Genomic DNA, 17806 nt, shown 5'->3' with positions numbered 1-17806 from the left:
ACAGAAAGAGAGCGAGAGAGAGACAGAAAGAGAGCGAGAGAGAGACAGAAAGAGAGCGAGAGAGAGACAGAAAGAGAGCGAGAGAGAGACAGAAAGAGAGCGAGAGAGACAGAAAGAGAGCGAGAGAGACAGAAAGAGAGCGAGAGAGAGACAGAAAGAGAGCGAGAGAGAGACAGAAAGAGAGCGAGGGAGAGACAGAAAGAGAGCGAGAAAGAAAGAGAGCGAGAGAGAGACAGAAAGAGAGCAAGAGAGAGACAAAGGGAGACAGAGAGTGAGGGAGACAGAGAGTGAGGGAGACAGAGAGTGAGGAAGACAGAGTGAAGGAGAGAGGGCACGAGAGTGAGGGAGACAGAGTGAGGGAGAGAGAGCACGAGAGTGAGGGAGACAGAGAGTGAGGGAGAGAGAGCACGAGAGTGAGGGAGCCAGAGGGTGAGGGAGACAGAGAGTGAGGGAGACAGAGAGTGAGGGAGACAGAGAGTGAGATAGAGAGAGCACGAGAGTGAGGGACACAGAGAGTGAGGGACACAGAGGGTGAGGGAGACAGAGAGTGAGGGAGGTAGACCGAGAGTGAGGGAGACTGAGAGTGAGGGAGACAGAGAGTGAGGGAGAGATAGCACGAGAGTGAGGGAGACAGAGGGTGAGGGAGACAGAGGGTGAGGGAGACAGAGAGTGAGGGAGACAGAGAGTGAGGGAGACTGAGAGTGAGGGAGACAGAGAGTGAGATAGAGAGAGCACGAGAGTGAGGGAGACAGAGAGTGAGGGACACAGAGGGTGAGGGAGACAGAGAGTGAAGGAGAGAGACCGAGAGTGAGGGAGACAGATAGTGAGGGAGACAGAGAGTGAGGGAGAGAGAGCACGAGAGTGAGGTAGACAGAGAGTGAGGGAGACAGAGAGTGAGGGAGACAGAGAATGAGGGAGACAGAGAGTGAGGGAGACAGAGGGTGAGGGAAACAGAGAGTGAGGGAGACAGAGAGTGAGGGAGACAGAGAGTGAGGGAGACAGAGAGTGAGGGAGAGAGACCGAGAGTGAGGGAGACTGAGAGTGAGGGAGACAGAGAGTGAGTGAGAGAGACAGAGAGTGAGTGAGAGAGACCGAGAGTGAGGGAGAGAGACGGGGAGAGATAAGGAGAGAGAGAGGTGTGGGTACTGCCAACATAAAACAGACATCTGTGATTACAGTTCAGCAACTCGGATGTAATTTTAAATTGTTCAGTCGACTGGATCCCCCTAAAGCAGGAGGCGTCTCTAGATCGCTGGGGACAGACCCTTACCAACTGTGGAGGACAGGAGCCCTGGGGGAGGAAAAACCTTTGAGGGGGAGAGAGAGAGACGAGGAAGGCAGAGGAAAGGAGAGGGGGGCGGGCGGGGCGGGTGAGGGGGGACGGGAATGCAGGGGAGTGGATGACCAGGCCTAGCCAACTAAGGGAGACAGAAACCCTGGGGAAGAGAGGGAGGCAAGAAGGATAGAGGAGAGAGGGGGACTCAATGGAGAAACTTCAGGTCCTCATCCAGGCACTTGTAGTCTCCCGTCTGGACTACTGAAACTCGCTGTTGCCTGGGCTTCCCGCTTGTGCCATCAAACCCCTGCAACTTATCCAGAATGCTGCAGCCCGGGCCTGGTTTCCTTTCCAAGTTCTCTCATGTCACTCTGCTCTTCCGCACACACACTCCACTGATTTCCATTCGAAGCTCACATTCACTACAAGACGCCCGTTCTGCCACCTCTGGTCTCTTGGCCCTCCCACCCCTACGGGAGGGCAGCTCAGCCCAGTTCAAGCTCTTCTCTGTCCTGGCACCCCAGTGGCGGAACCAGCTTCGCCTTGAACAGCAGCGTCCCTGCACAACTTCCGAAACATCTAAAACCCTCACCTCTTCAAACAGTGTCTTAAATGATCCTCCTCCTCACCTCGATCCCTCCCCCACACCCCCCAAAAGATATGAACCAGCGCTTGCACTTGAACCCCCTGTGGGAGGAGGGAGACTCGACCAACTATGAGAAGAGAGATACCCAGAGGAAGAGAGTGAGGAAGGAGGGAGAGGCTGGAGAGATGGAGGCAAGATGGAGGCTGGAGAGATCGAGGCAAGGGGGGGTTGAGCGAGAGAGAGGAGGAAGAGAGGGAACTCCCTTGAGGTAGAACCAGAGGGAGAGAAAAGTCCCAGAATGCACTACAGCACCGTCCACAGACTCACTTGACTTTCAGTCCATGTTGTCATAACAGGGTGGGATGGTGAAAAGGGTGCCATGTGGGATGGTGAATAGGATGGGATGGTGAATAGGGTGCCATGTGGGATGGTGAATAGGGTGGGATGGTGAATAGGGTGGGATGGTGAATAGGGTGGGATGGTGAATAGGGTGGGATGGTGAATAGGGTGGGATGGTGAATAGGGTGCCATGTGGGATGGTGAATAGGGTGGGATTGTGAATAGGGTGGGATGGTGAATAGGGTGGGATGGTGAATATGGTGGGATGGTGAATAGGGTGAGATGGTGAATAGGGTGGGGTGGTGAATAGGGTGGGATGGTGAATAGGATGGGATGGTGAATAGGGTGGGATGTGAATAGGGTGGGATGGTGAATAGGGTGCCATGTGGGATGGTGAATAGGGTGGGATGGTGAATAGGGTGGGATGGTGAATAGGGTGGGATGGTGAATAGGGTGCCATGTGGGATGGTGAATAGGGTGGGATGGTGAATAGGATGGGATGGTGAATAGGGTGCCATGTGGGATGGTGAATAGGGTGGGATGGTGAATAGGGTGGGGTGGTTGAATAGGGTGGGGTGGTTGAATAGGGTGGGGTGGTGAATAGGGTGGTGTGGTGAATAGGGTGGGATGGTGAATAGGGTGGGATGGTGAACAGGGTGCCATGCGGGATGGTGAATAGGGTGGGATGGTGAATAGGGTGCCATGTGGGATAGTGAATAGGGTGGGATGTTGAATAGGGTGCCATGTGGGATGGTGAATAGGGTGGGATGGTGAATAGGGTGGGGTGGTGAATAGGGTGGGATGGTGAATAGGGTGACATGTGGGATGGTGAATAGGGTGGGATGGTGAATAGGATGGGATGGTGAATAGGGTGCCATGTGGGATGGTGAATAGGGTGGGATGGCGAATAGGGTGGGATGTGAATAGGGTGGGGTGGTGAATAGGGTGGGATGGTGAATAGGGTGGGATGGTGAATAGGGTGCCATGTGGGATAGTGAATAGGGTGGGGTGGTGAATAGGGTTGGGTCGTGAATAGGGTGGGATGGTGAATAGGGTGGGATGGTGAATAGGGTGGGATGGTGAATAGGGTGCCATGTGGGATGGTGAATAGGGTGGGATGGTGAATAGGGTGCCATGTGGGATGGTGAATAGGGTGGGATGGTGAATAGGGTGGGGTGGTTGAATAGGGTGGGGTGGTTGAATAGGGTGGGGTGGTGACTAGGGTGGGATGGTGAATAGGGCGGGATGGTGAATAGGGTGGGATGGTGAATAGGGTGGGATGGTGAATAGGGTGGGATGGTGAATAGGGTACCATGTGGGATGGTGAATAGGGTGGGATGGTGAATAGGGTGGGATGGTGAATAGGGTGGGATGGTGAATATGGTGGGATGGTGAATAGGGTGAGATGGTGAATAGGGTGGGGTGGTGAATAGGGTGGGATGGTGAATAGGATGGGATGGTGAATAGGGTGGGATGTGAATAGGGTGGGATGGTGAATAGGGTGCCATGTGGGATGGTGAATAGGGTGGGATGGTGAATAGGGTGGGATGGTGAATAGGGTGCCATGTGGGATGGTGAATAGGGTGGGATGGTGAATAGGATGGGATGGTGAATAGGGTGCCATGTGGGATGGTGAATAGGGTGGGATGGTGAATAGGGTGGGGTGGTTGAATAGGGTGGGGTGGTTGAATAGGGTGGGGTGGTGAATAGGGTGGTATGGTGAATAGGGTGGGATGGTGAATAGGGTGGGATGGTGAACAGGGTGCCATGCGGGATGGTGAATAGGGTGGGATGGTGAATAGGGTGCCATGTGGGATGGTGAATAGGGTGGGATGGTGAATAGGGTGGGATGGTGAATAGGGTGGGATGGTGAATAGGGTGCCATGTGGGATGGTGAATAGGGTGGGATGGTGAATAGGATGGGATGGTGAATAGGGTGCCATGTGGGATGGTGAATAGGGTGGGATGGTGAATAGGGTGGGGTGGTTGAATAGGGTGGGGTGGTTGAATAGGGTGGGGTGGTGAATAGGGTGGTATGGTGAATAGGGTGGGATGGTGAATAGGGTGGGATGGTGAACAGGGTGCCATGCGGGATGGTGAATAGGGTGGGATGGTGAATAGGGTGCCATGTGGGATAGTGAATAGGGTGGGATGTTGAATAGGGTGCCATGTGGGATGGTGAATAGGGTGGGATGGTGAATAGGGTGGGGTGGTGAATAGGGTGGGATGGTGAATAGGGTGACATGTGGGATGGTGAATAGGGTGGGATGGTGAATAGGATGGGATGGTGAATAGGGTGCCATGTGGGATGGTGAATAGGGTGGGATGGCGAATAGGGTGGGATGTGAATAGGGTGGGGTGGTGAATAGGGTGGGATGGTGAATAGGGTGGGATGGTGAATAGGGTGCCATGTGGGATAGTGAATAGGGTGGGGTGGTGAATAGGATGGGATGGTGAATAGGGTGCCATGTGGGATGGTGAATAGGGTGGGATGGTGAATAGGGTGGGGTGGTTGAATAGGGTGGGGTGGTTGAATAGGGTGGGGTGGTGAATAGGGTGGTATGGTGAATAGGGTGGGATGGTGAATAGGGTGGGATGGTGAACAGGGTGCCATGCGGGATGGTGAATAGGGTGGGATGGTGAATAGGGTGCCATGTGGGATAGTGAATAGGGTGGGATGTTGAATAGGGTGCCATGTGGGATGGTGAATAGGGTGGGATGGTGAATAGGGTGGGGTGGTGAATAGGGTGGGATGGTGAATAGGGTGACATGTGGGATGGTGAATAGGGTGGGATGGTGAATAGGATGGGATGGTGAATAGGGTGCCATGTGGGATGGTGAATAGGGTGGGATGGCGAATAGGGTGGGATGTGAATAGGGTGGGGTGGTGAATAGGGTGGGATGGTGAATAGGGTGGGATGGTGAATAGGGTGCCATGTGGGATAGTGAATAGGGTGGGGTGGTGAATAGGGTTGGGTCGTGAATAGGGTGGGATGGTGAATAGGGTGGGATGGTGAATAGGGTGGGATGGTGAATAGGGTGCCATGTGGGATGGTGAATAGGGTGGGATGGTGAATAGGGTGCCATGTGGGATGGTGAATAGGGTGGGATGGTGAATAGGGTGGGGTGGTTGAATAGGGTGGGGTGGTTGAATAGGGTGGGGTGGTGACTAGGGTGGGATGGTGAATAGGGCGGGATGGTGAATAGGGTGGGATGGTGAATAGGGTGGGATGGTGAATAGGGTGGGATGGTGAATAGGGTACCATGTGGGATGGTGAATAGGGTGGGATGGTGAATAGGGTGGGATGGTGAATAGGGTGGGATGGTGAATATGGTGGGATGGTGAATAGGGTGAGATGGTGAATAGGGTGGGGTGGTGAATAGGGTGGGATGGTGAATAGGATGGGATGGTGAATAGGGTGGGATGTGAATAGGGTGGGATGGTGAATAGGGTGCCATGTGGGATGGTGAATAGGGTGGGATGGTGAATAGGGTGGGATGGTGAATAGGTTGCCATGTGGGATGGTGAATAGGGTGGGATGGTGAATAGGATGGGATGGTGAATAGGGTGCCATGTGGGATGGTGAATAGGGTGGGATGGTGAATAGGGTGGGGTGGTTGAATAGGGTGGGGTGGTTGAATAGGGTGGGGTGGTGAATAGGGTGGTATGGTGAATAGGGTGGGATGGTGAATAGGGTGGGATGGTGAACAGGGTGCCATGCGGGATGGTGAATAGGGTGGGATGGTGAATAGGGTGCCATGTGGGATAGTGAATAGGGTGGGATGTTGAATAGGGTGCCATGTGGGATGGTGAATAGGGTGGGATGGTGAATAGGGTGGGATGGTGAATAGGGTGGGATGGTGAATAGGGTGACATGTGGGATGGTGAATAGGGTGGGATGGTGAATAGGATGGGATGGTGAATAGGGTGCCATGTGGGATGGTGAATAGGGTGGGATGGCGAATAGGGTGGGATGTGAATAGGGTGGGGTGGTGAATAGGGTGGGATGGTGAATAGGGTGGGATGGTGAATAGGGTGCCATGTGGGATAGTGAATAGGGTGGGGTGGTGAATAGGGTTGGGTCGTGAATAGGGTGGGATGGTGAATAGGGTGGGTTGGTGAATAGGGTGGGATGGTGAATAGGGTGCCATGTGGGATGGTGAATAGGGTGGGATGGTGAATAGGGTGCCATGTGGGATGGTGAATAGGGTGGGATGGTGAATAGGGTGGGGTGGTTGAATAGGGTGGGGTGGTTGAATAGGGTGGGGTGGTGACTAGGGTGGGATGGTGAATAGGGCGGGATGGTGAATAGGGTGGGATGGTGAATAGGGTGGGATGGTGAATAGGGTGGGATGGTGAATAGGGTACCATGTGGGATGGTGAATAGGGTGGGATGGTGAATAGGGTGGGATGGTGAATAGGGTGGGATGGTGAATATGGTGGGATGGTGAATAGGGTGAGATGGTGAATAGGGTGGGGTGGTGAATAGGGTGGGATGGTGAATAGGATGGGATGGTGAATATGGTGGGATGTGAATAGGGTGGGATGGTGAATAGGGTGGGATGGTGAATAGGGTGACATGTGGGATGGTGAATAGGGTGGGATGGTGAATAGGATGGGATGGTGAATAGGGTGCCATGTGGGATGGTGAATAGGGTGGGATGGTGAATAGGGTGGGATGGTGAATAATGTGGGATGGTGAATAGGGTGGGATGGTGAATAGGGTGCCATGTGGGATGGTGAATAGGGTGGGATGGTGAATAGGGTGGGATGGTGAATATGGTGGGATGGTGAATAGGGTGAGATGGTGAATAGGGTGGGGTGGTGAATAGGGTGGGATGGTGAATAGGATGGGATGGTGAATAGGGTGGGATGTGAATAGGGTGGGATGGTGAATAGGGTGCCATGTGGGATGGTGAATAGGGTGGGGTGGTGAATAGGGTGGGGTCGTGAATAGGGTGGGATGGTGAATAGGGTGCCATGTGGGATGGTGAATAGGGTGGGATGGTGAATAGGATGGGATGGTGAATAGGGTGCCATGTGGGATGGTGAATAGGGTGGGATGGTGAATAGGGTGGGGTGGTTGAATAGGGTGGGGTGGTTGAATAGGGTGGGGTGGTGAATAGGGTGGGATGGTGAATAGGGTGGGATGGTGAATAGGGTGGGATGGTGAACAGGGTGCCATGCGGGATGGTGAATAGGGTGGGATGGTGAATAGGGTGGGATGGTGAATAGGGTGCCATGTGGGATAGTGAATAGGGTGGGATGTTGAAAAGGGTGCCATGTGGGATGGTGAATAGGGTGGGATGGTGAATAGGGTGGGGTGGTGAATAGGGTGGGATGGTGAATAGGGTGACATGTGGGATGGTGAATAGGGTGGGATGGTGAATAGGATGGGATGGTGAATAGGGTGCCATGTGGGATGGTGAATAGGGTGGGATGGTGAATAGGGTGGGATGGCGAATAGGGTGGGATGTGAATAGGGTGGGGTGGTGAATAGGGTGGGATGGTGAATAGGGTGGGATGGTGAATAGGGTGCCATGTGGGATAGTGAATAGGGTGGGGTGGTGAATAGGGTGGGATGGTGAATAGGGTGGGATGGTGAATAGGGTGGGATGGTGAATAGGGTACCATGTGGGATGGTGAATATGGTGGGATGGTGAATAGGGTGGGATGGTGAATAGGGTGGGATGGTGAATATGGTGGGATGGTGAATAGGGTGAGATGGTGAATAGGGTGGGGTGGTGAATAGGGTGGGATGGTGAATAGGATGGGATGGTGAATAGGGTGGGATGTGAATAGGGTGGGATGGTGAATAGGGTGGGATGGTGAATAGGGTGACATGTGGGATGGTGAATAGGGTGGGATGGTGAATAGGATGGGATGGTGAATAGGGTGCCATGTGGGATGGTGAATAGGGTGGGATGGTGAATAGGGTGGGATGGTGAATAGGGTGGGATGGTGAATAGGGTGGGATGGTGAATAGGGTACCATGTGGGATGGTGAATATGGTGGGATGGTGAATAGGGTGGGATGGTGAATAGGGTGGGGTGGTGAATAGGGTTGGGTCGTGAATAGGGTTGGATGGTGAATAGGGTGGGATGGTGAATAGGGTGGGATGTTGAATAGGGTGACAAGTGGGATGGTGACTAGGGTGGGATGGTGAATAGGGTGCCATGTGGGATGGTGAATAGGGTGGGATGGTGAATAGGGTGGGGTGGTTGAATAGGGTGGGGTGGTTGAATAGGGTGGGGTGGTGACTAGGGTGGGATGGTGAATAGGGCGGGATGGTGAATAGGGTGGGATGGTGAATAGGGTGGGATGGTGAATAGGGTGGGATGGTGAATAGGGTACCATGTGGGATGGTGAATAGGGTGGGATGGTGAATAGGGTGGGATGGTGAATAGGGTGGGATGGTGAATATGGTGGGATGGTGAATAGGGTGAGATGGTGAATAGGGTGGGGTGGTGAATAGGGTGGGATGGTGAATAGGATGGGATGGTGAATAGGGTGGGATGTGAATAGGGTGGGATGGTGAATAGGGTGCCATGTGGGATGGTGAATAGGGTGGGATGGTGAATAGGGTGGGATGGTGAATAGGGTGGGATGGTGAATAGGGTGCCATGTGGGATGGTGAATAGGGTGGGATGGTGAATAGGATGGGATGGTGAATAGGGTGCCATGTGGGATGGTGAATAGGGTGGGATGGTGAATAGGGTGGGGTGGTTGAATAGGGTGGGGTGGTTGAATAGGGTGGGGTGGTGAATAGGGTGGTATGGTGAATAGGGTGGGATGGTGAATAGGGTGGGATGGTGAACAGGGTGCCATGCGGGATGGTGAATAGGGTGGGATGGTGAATAGGGTGCCATGTGGGATAGTGAATAGGGTGGGATGTTGAATAGGGTGCCATGTGGGATGGTGAATAGGGTGGGATGGTGAATAGGGTGGGGTGGTGAATAGGGTGGGATGGTGAATAGGGTGACATGTGGGATGGTGAATAGGGTGGGATGGTGAATAGGATGGGATGGTGAATAGGGTGCCATGTGGGATGGTGAATAGGGTGGGATGGCGAATAGGGTGGGATGTGAATAGGGTGGGGTGGTGAATAGGGTGGGATGGTGAATAGGGTGGGATGGTGAATAGGGTGCCATGTGGGATAGTGAATAGGGTGGGGTGGTGAATAGGGTTGGGTCGTGAATAGGGTGGGATGGTGAATAGGGTGGGATGGTGAATAGGGTGGGATGGTGAATAGGGTGCCATGTGGGATGGTGAATAGGGTGGGATGGTGAATAGGGTGCCATGTGGGATGGTGAATAGGGTGGGATGGTGAATAGGGTGGGGTGGTTGAATAGGGTGGGGTGGTTGAATAGGGTGGGGTGGTGACTAGGGTGGGATGGTGAATAGGGCGGGATGGTGAATAGGGTGGGATGGTGAATAGGGTGGGATGGTGAATAGGGTGGGATGGTGAATAGGGTACCATGTGGGATGGTGAATAGGGTGGGATGGTGAATAGGGTGGGATGGTGAATATGGTGGGATGGTGAATAGGGTGAGATGGTGAATAGGGTGGCGTGGTGAATAGGGTGGGATGGTGAATAGGATGGGATGGTGAATATGGTGGGATGTGAATAGGGTGGGATGGTGAATAGGGTGGGATGGTGAATAGGGTGACATGTGGGATGGTGAATAGGGTGGGATGGTGAATAGGATGGGATGGTGAATAGGGTGCCATGTGGGATGGTGAATAGGGTGGGATGGTGAATAGGGTGGGATGGTGAATAATGTGGGATGGTGAATAGGGTGGGATGGTGAATAGGGTGCCATGTGGGATGGTGAATAGGGTGGGATGGTGAATAGGGTGGGATGGTGAATATGGTGGGATGGTGAATAGGGTGAGATGGTGAATAGGGTGGGGTGGTGAATAGGGTGGGATGGTGAATAGGATGGGATGGTGAATAGGGTGGGATGTGAATAGGGTGGGATGGTGAATAGGGTGCCATGTGGGATGGTGAATAGGGTGGGGTGGTGAATAGGGTGGGGTCGTGAATAGGGTGGGATGGTGAATAGGGTGCCATGTGGGATGGTGAATAGGGTGGGATGGTGAATAGGATGGGATGGTGAATAGGGTGCCATGTGGGATGGTGAATAGGGTGGGATGGTGAATAGGGTGGGGTGGTTGAATAGGGTGGGGTGGTTGAATAGGGTGGGGTGGTGAATAGGGTGGGATGGTGAATAGGGTGGGATGGTGAATAGGGTGGGATGGTGAACAGGGTGCCATGCGGGATGGTGAATAGGGTGGGATGGTGAATAGGGTGGGATGGTGAATAGGGTGCCATGTGGGATAGTGAATAGGGTGGGATGTTGAAAAGGGTGCCATGTGGGATGGTGAATAGGGTGGGATGGTGAATAGGGTGGGGTGGTGAATAGGGTGGGATGGTGAATAGGGTGACATGTGGGATGGTGAATAGGGTGGGATGGTGAATAGGATGGGATGGTGAATAGGGTGCCATGTGGGATGGTGAATAGGGTGGGATGGTGAATAGGGTGGGATGGCGAATAGGGTGGGATGTGAATAGGGTGGGGTGGTGAATAGGGTGGGATGGTGAATAGGGTGGGATGGTGAATAGGGTGCCATGTGGGATAGTGAATAGGGTGGGGTGGTGAATAGGGTGGGATGGTGAATAGGGTGGGATGGTGAATAGGGTGGGATGGTGAATAGGGTACCATGTGGGATGGTGAATATGGTGGGATGGTGAATAGGGTGGGATGGTGAATAGGGTGGGATGGTGAATATGGTGGGATGGTGAATAGGGTGAGATGGTGAATAGGGTGGGGTGGTGAATAGGGTGGGATGGTGAATAGGATGGGATGGTGAATAGGGTGGGATGTGAATAGGGTGGGATGGTGAATAGGGTGGGATGGTGAATAGGGTGACATGTGGGATGGTGAATAGGGTGGGATGGTGAATAGGATGGGATGGTGAATAGGGTGCCATGTGGGATGGTGAATAGGGTGGGATGGTGAATAGGGTGGGATGGTGAATAGGGTGGGATGGTGAATAGGGTGGGATGGTGAATAGGGTGGGATGGTGAATAGGGTGCCATGTGGGATGGTGAATAGGGTGGGATTGTGAATAGGGTGGGATGGTGAATATGGTGGGATGGTGAATATGGTGGGATGGTGAATAGGGTGAGATGGTGAATAGGGTGGGGTGGTGAATAGGGTGGGATGGTGAATAGGGTGGGATGTGAATAGGGTGGGATGGTGAATAGGGTGCCATGTGGGATGGTGAATAGGGTGGGGTGGTGAATAGGGTGGGATGGTGAATAGGATGGGATGGTGAATAGGGTGCCATGTGGGATGGTGAATAGGGTGGGATGGTGAATAGGGTGGGGTGGTTGAATAGGGTGGGGTGGTTGAATAGGGTGGGGTGGTGAATAGGGTGGTATGGTGAATAGGGTGGGATGGTGAATAGGGTGGGATGGTGAACAGGGTGCCATGCGGGATGGTGAATAGGGTGGGATGGTGAATAGGGTGGGATGGTGAATAGGGTGCCATGTGGGATGGTGAATAGGGTGGGATGGTGAATAGGGTGCCATGTGGGATGGTGAATAGGGTGGGATGGTGAATAGGGTGGGGTGGTTGAATAGGGTGGGGTGGTTGAATAGGGTGGGGTGGTGACTAGGGTGGGATGGTGAATAGGGCGGGATGGTGAATAGGGTGGGATGGTGAATAGGGTGGGATGGTGAATAGGGTGGGATGGTGAATAGGGTACCATGTGGGATGGTGAATAGGGTGGGATGGTGAATAGGGTGGGATGGTGAATATGGTGGGATGGTGAATAGGGTGAGATGGTGAATAGGGTGGGGTGGTGAATATGGTGGGATGGTGAATAGGATGGGATGGTGAATATGGTGGGATGTGAATAGGGTGGGATGGTGAATAGGGTGGGATGGTGAATAGGGTGACATGTGGGATGGTGAATAGGGTGGGATGGTGAATAGGATGGGATGGTGAATAGGGTGCCATGTGGGATGGTGAATAGGGTGGGATGGTGAATAGGGTGGGATGGTGAATAGTGTGGGATGGTGAATAGGGTGGGATGGTGAATAGGGTGCCATGTGGGCTGGTGAATAGGGTGGGATGGTGAATAGGGTGGGATGGTGAATATGGTGGGATGGTGAATAGGGTGAGATGGTGAATAGGGTGGGGTGGTGAATAGGGTGGGATGGTGAATAGGATGGGATGGTGAATAGGGTGGGATGTGAATAGGGTGGGATGGTGAATAGGGTGCCATGTGGGCTGGTGAATAGGGTGGGATAGTGAATAGGGTGGGGTCGTGAATAGGGTGGGATGGTGAATAGGGTGGGGTGGTTGAATAGGGTGGGGTGGTTGAATAGGGTGGGGTGGTGACTAGGGTGGGATGGTGAATAGGGCGGGATGGTGAATAGGGTGGGATGGTGAATAGGGTGGGATGGTGAATAGGGTGGGGTGGTGAATAGGGTACCATGTGGGATGGTGAATAGGGTGGGATGGTGAATAGGGTGGGATGGTGAATAGGGTGGGATGGTGAATATGGTGGGATGGTGAATAGGGTGAGATGGTGAATAGGGTGGGGTGGTGAATATGGTGGGATGGTGAATAGGATGGGATGGTGAATATGGTGAGATGTGAATAGGGTGGGGTGGTTGAATAGGGTGGGGTGGTTGAATAGGGTGGGGTGGTGACTAGGGTGGGATGGTGAATAGGGCGGGATGGTGAATAGGGTGGGATGGTGAATAGGGTGGGATGGTGAATAGGGTGGGATGGTGAATAGGGTACCATGTGGGATGGTGAATAGGGTGGGATGGTGAATAGGGTGGGATGGTGAATAGGGTGGGATGGTGAATATGGTGGGATGGTGAATAGGGTGAGATGGTGAATAGGGTGGGGTGGTGAATATGGTGGGATGGTGAATAGGATGGGATGGTGAATATGGTGGGATGTGATTAGGGTGGGATGGTGAATAGGGTGGGATGGTGAATAGGGTGACATGTGGGATGGTGAATAGGGTGGGATGGTGAATAGGATGGGATGGTGAATAGGGTGCCATGTGGGATGGTGAATAGGGTGGGATGGTGAATAGGGTGGGATGGTGAATAGTGTGGGATGGTGAATAGGGTGGGATGGTGAATAGGGTGCCATGTGGGCTGGTGAATAGGGTGGGATGGTGAATAGGGTGGGATGGTGAATATGGTGGGATGGTGAATAGGGTGAGATGGTGAATAGGGTGGGGTGGTGAATAGGGTGGGATGGTGAATAGGATGGGATGGTGAATAGGGTGGGATGTGAATAGGGTGGGATGGTGAATAGGGTGGGATGGTGAATAGGGTGGGATGGTGAATAGGGTACCATGTGGGATGGTGAATAGGGTGGGATGGTGAATAGGGTGGGATGGTGAATAGGGTGGGATGGTGAATATGGTGGGATGGTGAATAGGGTGAGATGGTGAATAGGGTGGGGTGGTGAATAGGGTGGGATGGTGAATAGGATGGGATGGTGAATATGGTGGGATGTGAATAGGGTGGGATGGTGAATAGGGTGGGATGGTGAATAGGGTGACATGTGGGATGGTGAATAGGGTGGGATGGTGAATAGGATGGGATGGTGAATAGGGTGCCATGTGGGATGGTGAATAGGGTGGGATGGTGAATAGGGTGGGATGGTGAATAATGTGGGATGGTGAATAGGGTGGGATGGTGAATAGGGTGCCATGTGGGATGGTGAATAGGGTGGGATGGTGAATAGGGTGGGATGGTGAATATGGTGGGATGGTGAATAGGGTGAGATGGTGAATAGGGTGGGGTGGTGAATAGGGTGGGATGGTGAATAGGATGGGATGGTGAATAGGGTGGGATGTGAATAGGGTGGGATGGTGAATAGGGTGCCATGTGGGATGGTGGGTGGGGTGGTGAATAGGGTGGGGTCGTGAATAGGGTGGGATGGTGAATAGGGTGCCATGTGGGATGGTGAATAGGGTGGGATGGTGAATAGGATGGGATGGTGAATAGGGTGCCATGTGGGATGGTGAATAGGGTGGGATGGTGAATAGGGTGGGGTGGTTGAATAGGGTGGGGTGGTTGAATAGGGTGGGGTGGTGAATAGGGTGGGATGGTGAATAGGGTGGGATGGTGAATAGGGTGGGATGGTGAACAGGGTGCCATGCGGGATGGTGAATAGGGTGGGATGGTGAATAGGGTGGGATGGTGAATAGGGTGCCATGTGGGATAGTGAATAGGGTGGGATGTTGAAAAGGGTGCCATGTGGGATGGTGAATAGGGTGGGATGGTGAATAGGGTGGGGTGGTGAATAGGGTGGGATGGTGAATAGGGTGACATGTGGGATGGTGAATAGGGTGGGATGGTGAATAGGATGGGATGGTGAATAGGGTGCCATGTGGGATGGTGAATAGGGTGGGATGGTGAATAGGGTGGGATGGCGAATAGGGTGGGATGTGAATAGGGTGGGGTGGTGAATAGGGTGGGATGGTGAATAGGGTGGGATGGTGAATAGGGTGCCATGTGGGATAGTGAATAGGGTGGGGTGGTGAATAGGGTGGGATGGTGAATAGGGTGGGATGGTGAATAGGGTGGGATGGTGAATAGGGTACCATGTGGGATGGTGAATATGTTGGGATGGTGAATAGGGTGGGATGGTGAATAGGGTGGGATGGTGAATATGGTGGGATGGTGAATAGGGTGAGATGGTGAATAGGGTGGGGTGGTGAATAGGGTGGGATGGTGAATAGGATGGGATGGTGAATAGGGTGGGATGTGAATAGGGTGGGATGGTGAATAGGGTGGGATGGTGAATAGGGTGACATGTGGGATGGTGAATAGGGTGGGATGGTGAATAGGATGGGATGGTGAATAGGGTGCCATGTGGGATGGTGAATAGGGTGGGATGGTGAATAGGGTGGGATGGTGAATAGGGTGGGATGGTGAATAGGGTGGGATGGTGAATAGGGTGGGATGGTGAATAGGGTGCCATGTGGGATGGTGAATAGGGTGGGATTGTGAATAGGGTGGGATGGTGAATATGGTGGGATGGTGAATATGGTGGGATGGTGAATAGGGTGAGATGGTGAATAGGGTGGGGTGGTGAATAGGGTGGGATGGTGAATAGGGTGGGATGTGAATAGGGTGGGATGGTGAATAGGGTGCCATGTGGGATGGTGAATAGGGTGGGGTGGTGAATAGGGTGGGATGGTGAATAGGATGGGATGGTGAATAGGGTGCCATGTGGGATGGTGAATAGGGTGGGATGGTGAATAGGGTGGGGTGGTTGAATAGGGTGGGGTGGTTGAATAGGGTGGGGTGGTGAATAGGGTGGTATGGTGAATAGGGTGGGATGGTGAATAGGGTGGGATGGTGAACAGGGTGCCATGCGGGATGGTGAATAGGGTGGGATGGTGAATAGGGTGGGATGGTGAATAGGGTGCCATGTGGGATGGTGAATAGGGTGGGATGGTGAATAGGGTGCCATGTGGGATGGTGAATAGGGTGGGATGGTGAATAGGGTGGGGTGGTTGAATAGGGTGGGGTGGTTGAATAGGGTGGGGTGGTGACTAGGGTGGGATGGTGAATAGGGCGGGATGGTGAATAGGGTGGGATGGTGAATAGGGTGGGATGGTGAATAGGGTGGGATGGTGAATAGGGTACCATGTGGGATGGTGAATAGGGTGGGATGGTGAATAGGGTGGGATGGTGAATATGGTGGGATGGTGAATAGGGTGAGATGGTGAATAGGGTGGGGTGGTGAATATGGTGGGATGGTGAATAGGATGGGATGGTGAATATGGTGGGATGTGAATAGGGTGGGATGGTGAATAGGGTGGGATGGTGAATAGGGTGACATGTGGGATGGTGAATAGGGTGGGATGGTGAATAGGATGGGATGGTGAATAGGGTGCCATGTGGGATGGTGAATAGGGTGGGATGGTGAATAGGGTGGGATGGTGAATAGTGTGGGATGGTGAATAGGGTGGGATGGTGAATAGGGTGCCATGTGGGCTGGTGAATAGGGTGGGATGGTGAATAGGGTGGGATGGTGAATATGGTGGGATGGTGAATAGGGTGAGATGGTGAATAGGGTGGGGTGGTGAATAGGGTGGGATGGTGAATAGGATGGGATGGTGAATAGGGTGGGATGTGAATAGGGTGGGATGGTGAATAGGGTGCCATGTGGGCTGGTGAATAGGGTGGGATAGTGAATAGGGTGGGGTCGTGAATAGGGTGGGATGGTGAATAGGGTGGGGTGGTTGAATAGGGTGGGGTGGTTGAATAGGGTGGGGTGGTGACTAGGGTGGGATGGTGAATAGGGCGGGATGGTGAATAGGGTGGGATGGTGAATAGGGTGGGATGGTGAATAGGGTGGGATGGTGAATAGGGTACCATGTGGGATGGTGAATAGGGTGGGATGGTGAATAGGGTGGGATGGTGAATAGGGTGGGATGGTGAATATGGTGGGATGGTGAATAGGGTGAGATGGTGAATAGGGTGGGGTGGTGAATATGGTGGGATGGTGAATAGGATGGGATGGTGAATATGGTGGGATGTGAATAGGGTGGGGTGGTTGAATAGGGTGGGGTGGTTGAATAGGGTGGGGTGGTGACTAGGGTGGGATGGTGAATAGGGTGGGATGGTGAATAGGGTGGGATGGTGAATAGGGTGGGATGGTGAATAGGGTACCATGTGGGATGGTGAATAGGGTGGGATGGTGAATAGGGTGGGATGGTGAATAGGGTGGGATGGTGAATATGGTGGGATGGTGAATAGGGTGAGATGGTGAATAGGGTGGGGTGGTGAATATGGTGGGATGGTGAATAGGATGGGATGGTGAATATGGTGGGATGTGAATAGGGTGGGATGGTGAATAGGGTGGGATGGTGAATAGGGTGACATGTGGGATGGTGAATAGGGTGGGATGGTGAATAGGATGGGATGGTGAATAGGGTGCCATGTGGGATGGTGAATAGGGTGGGATGGTGAATAGGGTGGGATGGTGAATAGTGTGGGATGGTGAATAGGGTGGGATGGTGAATAGGGTGCCATGTGGGCTGGTGAATAGGGTGGGATGGTGAATAGGGTGGGATGGTGAATATGGTGGGATGGTGAATAGGGTGAGATGGTGAATAGGGTGGGGTGGTGAATAGGGTGGGATGGTGAATAGGATGGGATGGTGAATAGGGTGGGATGTGAATAGGGTGGGATGGTGAATAGGGTGCCATGTGGGCTGGTGAATAGGGTGGGATGGTGAATAGGGTGGGGTCGTGAATAGGGTGGGATGGTGAATAGGGTGCCATGTGGGATGGTGAATAGGGTGGGATGGTGAATAGGATGGGATGGTGAATAGGGTGCCATGTGGGATGGTGAATAGGGTGGGATGGTGAATAGGGTGGGGTGGTTGAATAGGGTGGGGTGGTTGAATAGGGTGTGGTGGTGAATAGGGTGGGATGGTGAATAGGGTGGGATGGTGAATAGGGTGGGATGGTGAACAGGGTGCCATGCGGGATGGTGAATAGGGTGGGATGGTGAATAGGGTGGGATGGTGAATAGGGTGCCATG

This window comes from Oncorhynchus clarkii, chromosome 14 (assembly GCF_045791955.1).
Source record: "Oncorhynchus clarkii lewisi isolate Uvic-CL-2024 chromosome 14, UVic_Ocla_1.0, whole genome shotgun sequence".
Taxonomy (NCBI): Eukaryota; Metazoa; Chordata; class Actinopteri; order Salmoniformes; family Salmonidae; genus Oncorhynchus; species Oncorhynchus clarkii.
The sequence above is the reverse complement of the archived record's forward strand: the minus strand, read 5'-3'. Positions refer to the sequence as shown.